This window comes from Aptenodytes forsteri, unplaced genomic scaffold (assembly GCF_000699145.1).
Source record: "Aptenodytes forsteri isolate BGI_AS27 unplaced genomic scaffold, ASM69914v1 Scaffold153, whole genome shotgun sequence".
Lineage (NCBI taxonomy): Eukaryota > Metazoa > Chordata > Aves > Sphenisciformes > Spheniscidae > Aptenodytes > Aptenodytes forsteri.
In genome coordinates, this window is record NW_008796178.1 from 338,948 (window position 1) to 344,957 (window position 6,010).

Here is a 6,010-nt window from a genome sequence, read left to right on the forward strand (position 1 = left end):
ACACACACACACACGTACATATATATATATATAGATATGTGTGTCTGTTTTTAAAGCAAACCTGCTGCAGGACAGGAGGTGGGGGTATGCGTGCGTGCCTCTGTGCGTGCGTGGCCCGCAGGCCGCCGCCGCTGGCTGCGGTGCCTTCCAAAGCACACGTCAGTTCATGGCGACACGCTGCTGCCAGGTTTGAGCCCTGTCGTTAGAGGGACTCTCGCCCCGTTAATAACACGGCACGGGCCATCCGCTTCCCAAAATAAGCCGAGGGTATCGATGCCTGTGAAACCCGCGTGGGGCTCGCCCGTCATCAGCCCGGCTGTCCGGGCATGATGAGACGAGAGAGACCCACACACACTGAGCATCACCACGAGGAGAAAGACCAAGGGCGGGGGGTGTGTGTGTGTGTGTGTGTGTCCCCTTGCGTGGGCAGCTCTGCTTGTGCACCACTGGCTGCAGGGGAACAGGCTCTTTTCCACTGCAGCATCACAGCTTTAGCTTATTTCCACCCCCCGCCAGGATTTTAGCCTTTGTGCAAGGAGCTCCAGCCAGCTCAGGGCACGTGGCCACACTGGCTCCACCAAGGTGCACGCTAGACTGAAGCCATCCAACGTCCCCATCCCATGTCCCCCATTCCACAGACTAGGGGCAGGTTGGGTCACTTCACCACCAACATTAAACAAAGAACATTAAACGGGCACAACCCCTCTCCCCACACCGTTAAAACAAAGTTGACAGTAACTCCCACCAGCGACAGATACTGGCCGGCCCCGCGTACCCACCCGAGGGGCCACCATCACCCCTTTGCTCAGCAGCACCCAAACCAGGGCTCAGGCCCCTCAAAAGTCACTGCATGGCTGCAAACCCCAACCCCCACGGAGCCACATTCTCCCCAAATACCACGACCACACCGGAGCCGGGGTACGCCGGTGCCCAGCGAGGTGCAGCCTCCTGTGCTGACCATAACCCAGAACCAGCTCAACCAAGGCAGCTTTTAATTGAGTTTTTAATCCGCCGGTGCCTGGTGCCCTCTGGAGGCCTGTGGGGCCGGGCTGCCCGCCCGCGAGGAGTCGCTGACAGAGAACCCCAGGACCATGGCCCCTCCGCTCCCACCACCCAGCTGTCCCACGCCTCAGGGACTGAAAATCCCCCGCCCCCGCCCCCGCCCGGCAGGATAAAGACATAAAAGACGGCATCACGTTTATAAAATTACCTCCAGAAACAGCCCACGTGAAATGGCTCAGGCAAGGCACTGCGGGGCTGTAAACCTCAGCACAGGGTAACGGGTCCTGCTCTTCCTAATGAGAAGCAGAGCGAGGAGAGGCAGCTCCCGTCACAGCCAGATTTTATCCTCGGTTCTGGACTGAGCTGGGGACGGACGGCTGCTTTCGGCCACTTGGTTTAAGCTCAGTTTGGTGGAGCTCCTCTTCCAGCACAGAGCTGTTTGGGCACAGCCCAACAAAAGCCACATGGGCCTGGGCACAATGCCCAAGACCAGATCCTCCTGCTCATCCTTCTCCCCAAACCCAGGCGACAGAAAACAAACACATCTTTACAAGATGCAAAGAACATGCTTTGGATTAGTGGCATTGACACCAGGGTGTCATTTATTTATAGTGTTGCAAGCACTGCTCGCTGGCGGGGACGCCACGCTGGCTTTGGAGACCCAGGCTCCAACGCAGCCAAGGCTTCGCACCACTTCTGGTGCCTCCAGAAGTCCTGAACGCAGGGACCCACACGCAGGGGCGGTGACTGCCCACCTCTGCCCACCATAAACCAGCCCATCCCCGAGGCGTCCCCTTTGCCGGGCACAGCCCTGCGCTGGTGGGGGCCCTGGTCTGCCGATGGGCGCAGCCGGCAGCTCTTCCAGGACTGGGGCACCCAAGGGTCCCAGTTCTCTCTCTTTTTTTTTTTTTTTTTAAAAAAAATGTCCCAGTTCTCTTTTTTTTTTTTTAATCAAGCCCCAGTTTTCATGAAACCTGACAACATTTAAGAAGTTTTGAGACTCTTTAGACCTCTATTATGCTTATCCAGCTGCTTAAAAAAAATTATTCAGGAAAGAAATAAACAGGCAGCCGTACCTGCAGCATGCCTGGCAGCCGTGTTGTCCACAGCAAGTCAGGCCAGTAAATAAAAGAGCCTTAAAGTGAGACCTGAAAGTAATAATCATGCCCGAGTATGACCGGTGTGTTTCTACTACACATTTGCATTTCATTTTTACATGTAATCATCCCTTAAACGTAAATGTGCATGAGAGAAATGGGAGCTATCCGTGGGCGCGAATGCAGAGCCACATTTCTTTGACAGCTACAGAGCGCCTTGATCCGGCCAGCGCCGACACAAGGGGTCACGCAAGAGCCGTGCGCGGCTCCCAGGCTCTGGCCTCGGCTCAAAACCACCACCAGTTTTTTCCTCCTTAATCCTATATCCTCCCTTGTGCGTTTCTCCCTCCGTGACGCTGCGGCAGGGGAAGAGACCCCGAAGCCGCACGGCTGGGGACTCACCCGGCCCTGTGGTGAGTGGCTGCAAGACCAAAATGTCACCAGGGGTGAGGGGACAAACGCAGCATCACCCCATCAGCGCCACAGCTCTGCCACACACACCCTGACGGCAGCAGGGCTCTCCCGGAGCACTCCAGTGTGAGATAGCGGGGACTGTAACCCCCTGGGGTGCTCACGGTGCCCGGGCCGGGGAACAGGGGCAACGTCTGCCCGAGTGTAAAACATACTTGGCCCTAAAAGGATGATGCTCAATCATTCTGCATATTAGTAGACCCAATTTTAGTTGAAAATATGAGAACTAGCCCCACTTTCAGATAGCAATCGATAGCCGGCTTTCACCTGGGACTGATGAAATGAGCCAGAGGTAATTTCTTCTAACAAAGACTTTGGCCCAGCAACCTCGTTCCTCTCACCTGTTTTACTTCTCCACCTGTCAGTGGAGTCACTGTTTTACTTCTCCACCTTTGCAGCCTTCAGCCAGAAACATCACCTCCAGGAAAAGACACGTTCGCCTGCTCAGCCCCGACGCTGTGTCTCAGCCCTGGAACCTGCACCCACGTTGCAGATGAGCTGCTCGCCCCGTACCGAGGCTGTGAGGTCCCAGCGGCCCCAGAGAAAGCGAGGTGGGACATCCCACGGTGGTGTGGGCAGGAGAGGCAGTGATGCCCATGCAGGGAAGGGACCTGTTGCCCTGCCCCGGTTTCGCAGCCCCTCGGGCGCTCCCCTGGCATTTGCCCCCCCCCGCCCTGACCCGGCAGGACGCGGCTGGAAGAATCAGTGTTCGGGGTTGCAAAATGGGATTGCAAAGGCAAAGGCCCCGGAGGCTGCGCTGCCGAGATGGCCCAGAGGCTGCAGCCACCTCAGCTGCAAATAAACAGCTTTGCCAGGCGCAGAGCCAGAGGATGCTGCTGGGTATCGGAAGGTTTAGTGAGGAAAAGTCGGACCCAGCACCTGGTGGGTCAGCCCAGGCTCCTGGCCAGGGCATTGCTCATATCCAGCACCCCGCTGCGTATTTCTGTGGCGAAGGGTCAGATCTGCTCCTCCCGGCACAAATGACGGACAAAGCGCTCGCTGCCCACCCGGGCACGTGTCTGTGCTGGCCGGTGTCGCCCTGTGCCAGCCGAGGGTGAGTGCCGGCGCCTCCCCCGCTCTGAGTCACCAGGGCAGGAGGCTCAGCCCCGCTTGCGCCACCGAGGACTGACCTTGTTGTGAGTGGGAAGAGTTATTTGCAGCGTGGCAAGTGCTTTGCTGCCGGACGGCAGCAAGCGTGTGTCTGGTGGGACCCCCAGCACATCCTAGCTGGAATACAGGGGATTGTCCTGGAGATGCTGCTGGGAGCTCTGTGGGAAGCAAGTGCAGCACTGGGGATGGGGGAGAGATTGCATTAAAATACTAAAAAACAAGCCCAGAAGTAAAAGCAAACCAGAATTAGTTTTTTAAAAAAAACACAACAAACCAACAAAACAAAAATCCCCATTCACACAACAACAATAAAACAAACCAATAACCAGAACAAAAACACTAAGAAGGAGGAGGAGGAAAAACAGCTCTCCCAGGATGCCGTGGGATGGCAGAGCTGGGAGAGGAGCACTTTGGCTGGAGCGGGACCCGGCCGTGGGCACGCAGTCCCTCGCCAAGGCGTGTTACAGAAATTACCCAGCCCATCCATTTAGCGATAGGATGAGAGGAAACGGCCTCAAGTTGCAGCAGGGGAGGTTTAGATTGGATGTGAGGAAAAATTTCTTTACTGAAAGAGTGGTTAAACATTGGAACAGGCTGCCCAGGGAAGTGGTGGAGTCCCCACCCCTGGAGGTATTTAAAAGACGAGTAGATGAGGCGCTTAGGGACATGGTTTAGTGGGCATGGTGGTGTTGGGTTGACGGTTGGACTCGATGATCTTAGAGGTCTTTTCCAACCTCAATGATTCTATGATTCTATTCTATGATTCTATGATTCTATCGCAGCAGCATCGCCGCACCCAGCGGCTCCCCGGTGGGTGCTGAGCACCCAGCTCCAGGCTCGCCCTCACTGCCGCCCCTCCGCTCGGCTGCGCGGCGCACGGCCCCAGGCTGCGGCCGGGTAGTGGGCAGGGTGCTCTGAAGGCTCCTGGTGTTTGGTTCCAGCTCCTGTTTCCCCCGACAGGCACCACTCGGCCAGACGCCATGTCGTATCTCTGCCGCGCCCTTAGGGCCGATGCTTTCACGCTCCCCTGTTGCATGACAGCTGACTGGGTGACTTGCAGCCCCCTCCCCAGGCAGCGACCCTCCCTCTCCCTTTCCTTCCCAGTCCCTCAGGCACTTTCCTCCTTTCAAGGTGCTGCTGTGCCCCAGGAGGGGCCCATTTCTCCTCCGCAGTGGTTCCCCTCTCGGCTCTCCGCTGGTTTCTGGGGGATTGGCTGCCCCAGGCTCGCTGTCGCTCTCTCCTGAAACACGGGGTTACAGCTCCTGCTTCCCCCCCTCCCTCATTTTGCACTGTCACTGATTTCTCATGTCCCTATGTCACATTATCAGCCGGGAAAACTGTGTCTGCAGTCATTCTGGAACACCCCCTGACCCTGTTAAACGAGGTGGCCGTGAAGAAAGATTGAAGGGATTGAGTTTAAACCTAGGGGAGAAAAAAGCAAGGGAAGAAGTGACAGTCTCCAGCTGAGGCTCTGCCTCTGAGCCCACTGCAGACAGGACAAGGAGTAACGGGCTTAAGTTACAGCAAAGAAACTACTGCTTGGACAGCAGAAAAGAAGTCTAAGAGGGCAGAGGGTGAAACACTGAAATAAACTGCCTGGGAGGATTGTGAAATCCCCATTGTTAGAGGCTTTTTAGAACAGGTTGGACAAGCACGTCAGGAATGACAGGCAGAGTTCGTCCTGCCTGCAGGCAGAGGATGGGCTAAAAATATCCGAGTCCCTTCAAGCTTTTATTTTCAGTGATTTAGCAGAAGGCTGATTAAGCTGCTCAGCACCACCATCAGCTTCAAGACAAAAGCCATTTTCATTCAGTCAAACATGTTCATATATGAAGACACGTATTTAAAAAAAAAATAAAATCCATATTCCCTTCCTAAACTAATCCTTAGCTTCCCAAGTGCATGGTTTTTAATTTGAGAAGATGGTTGAGTTCCCACAGCAATGACGTTCAGTCCTTTAGCATTTATGACACTACTAAATCATTGCTGTTTGAAGACCAACGTACCACGGGTTCCCCAAGTTCAGTAGGTGTCGTGGGTTGGGTTTCAGTGTTTCAACATCCTAATAACTACAGCTCTCCATCCAAACGCCCTGCGGTCTGGTCTGAACGTCCTGTCGGAGACGAGGCTCGGTCGCTGGCTGACCATGTCAAGGAAGCCGCATGCTGCGGCTGGTCACCGCCTGCACACCAAACCTCTGCATCACTCCTGGAAGCAAACACGACACACCAGAAAGCAAGACGACGTCTGCTGGAGCTAAACCCGCTAAGTCGGTAGGTCTCTACTAACGGCTTTTCACCTATGTGAAAATTTAAGGGAGATTTTCAAAG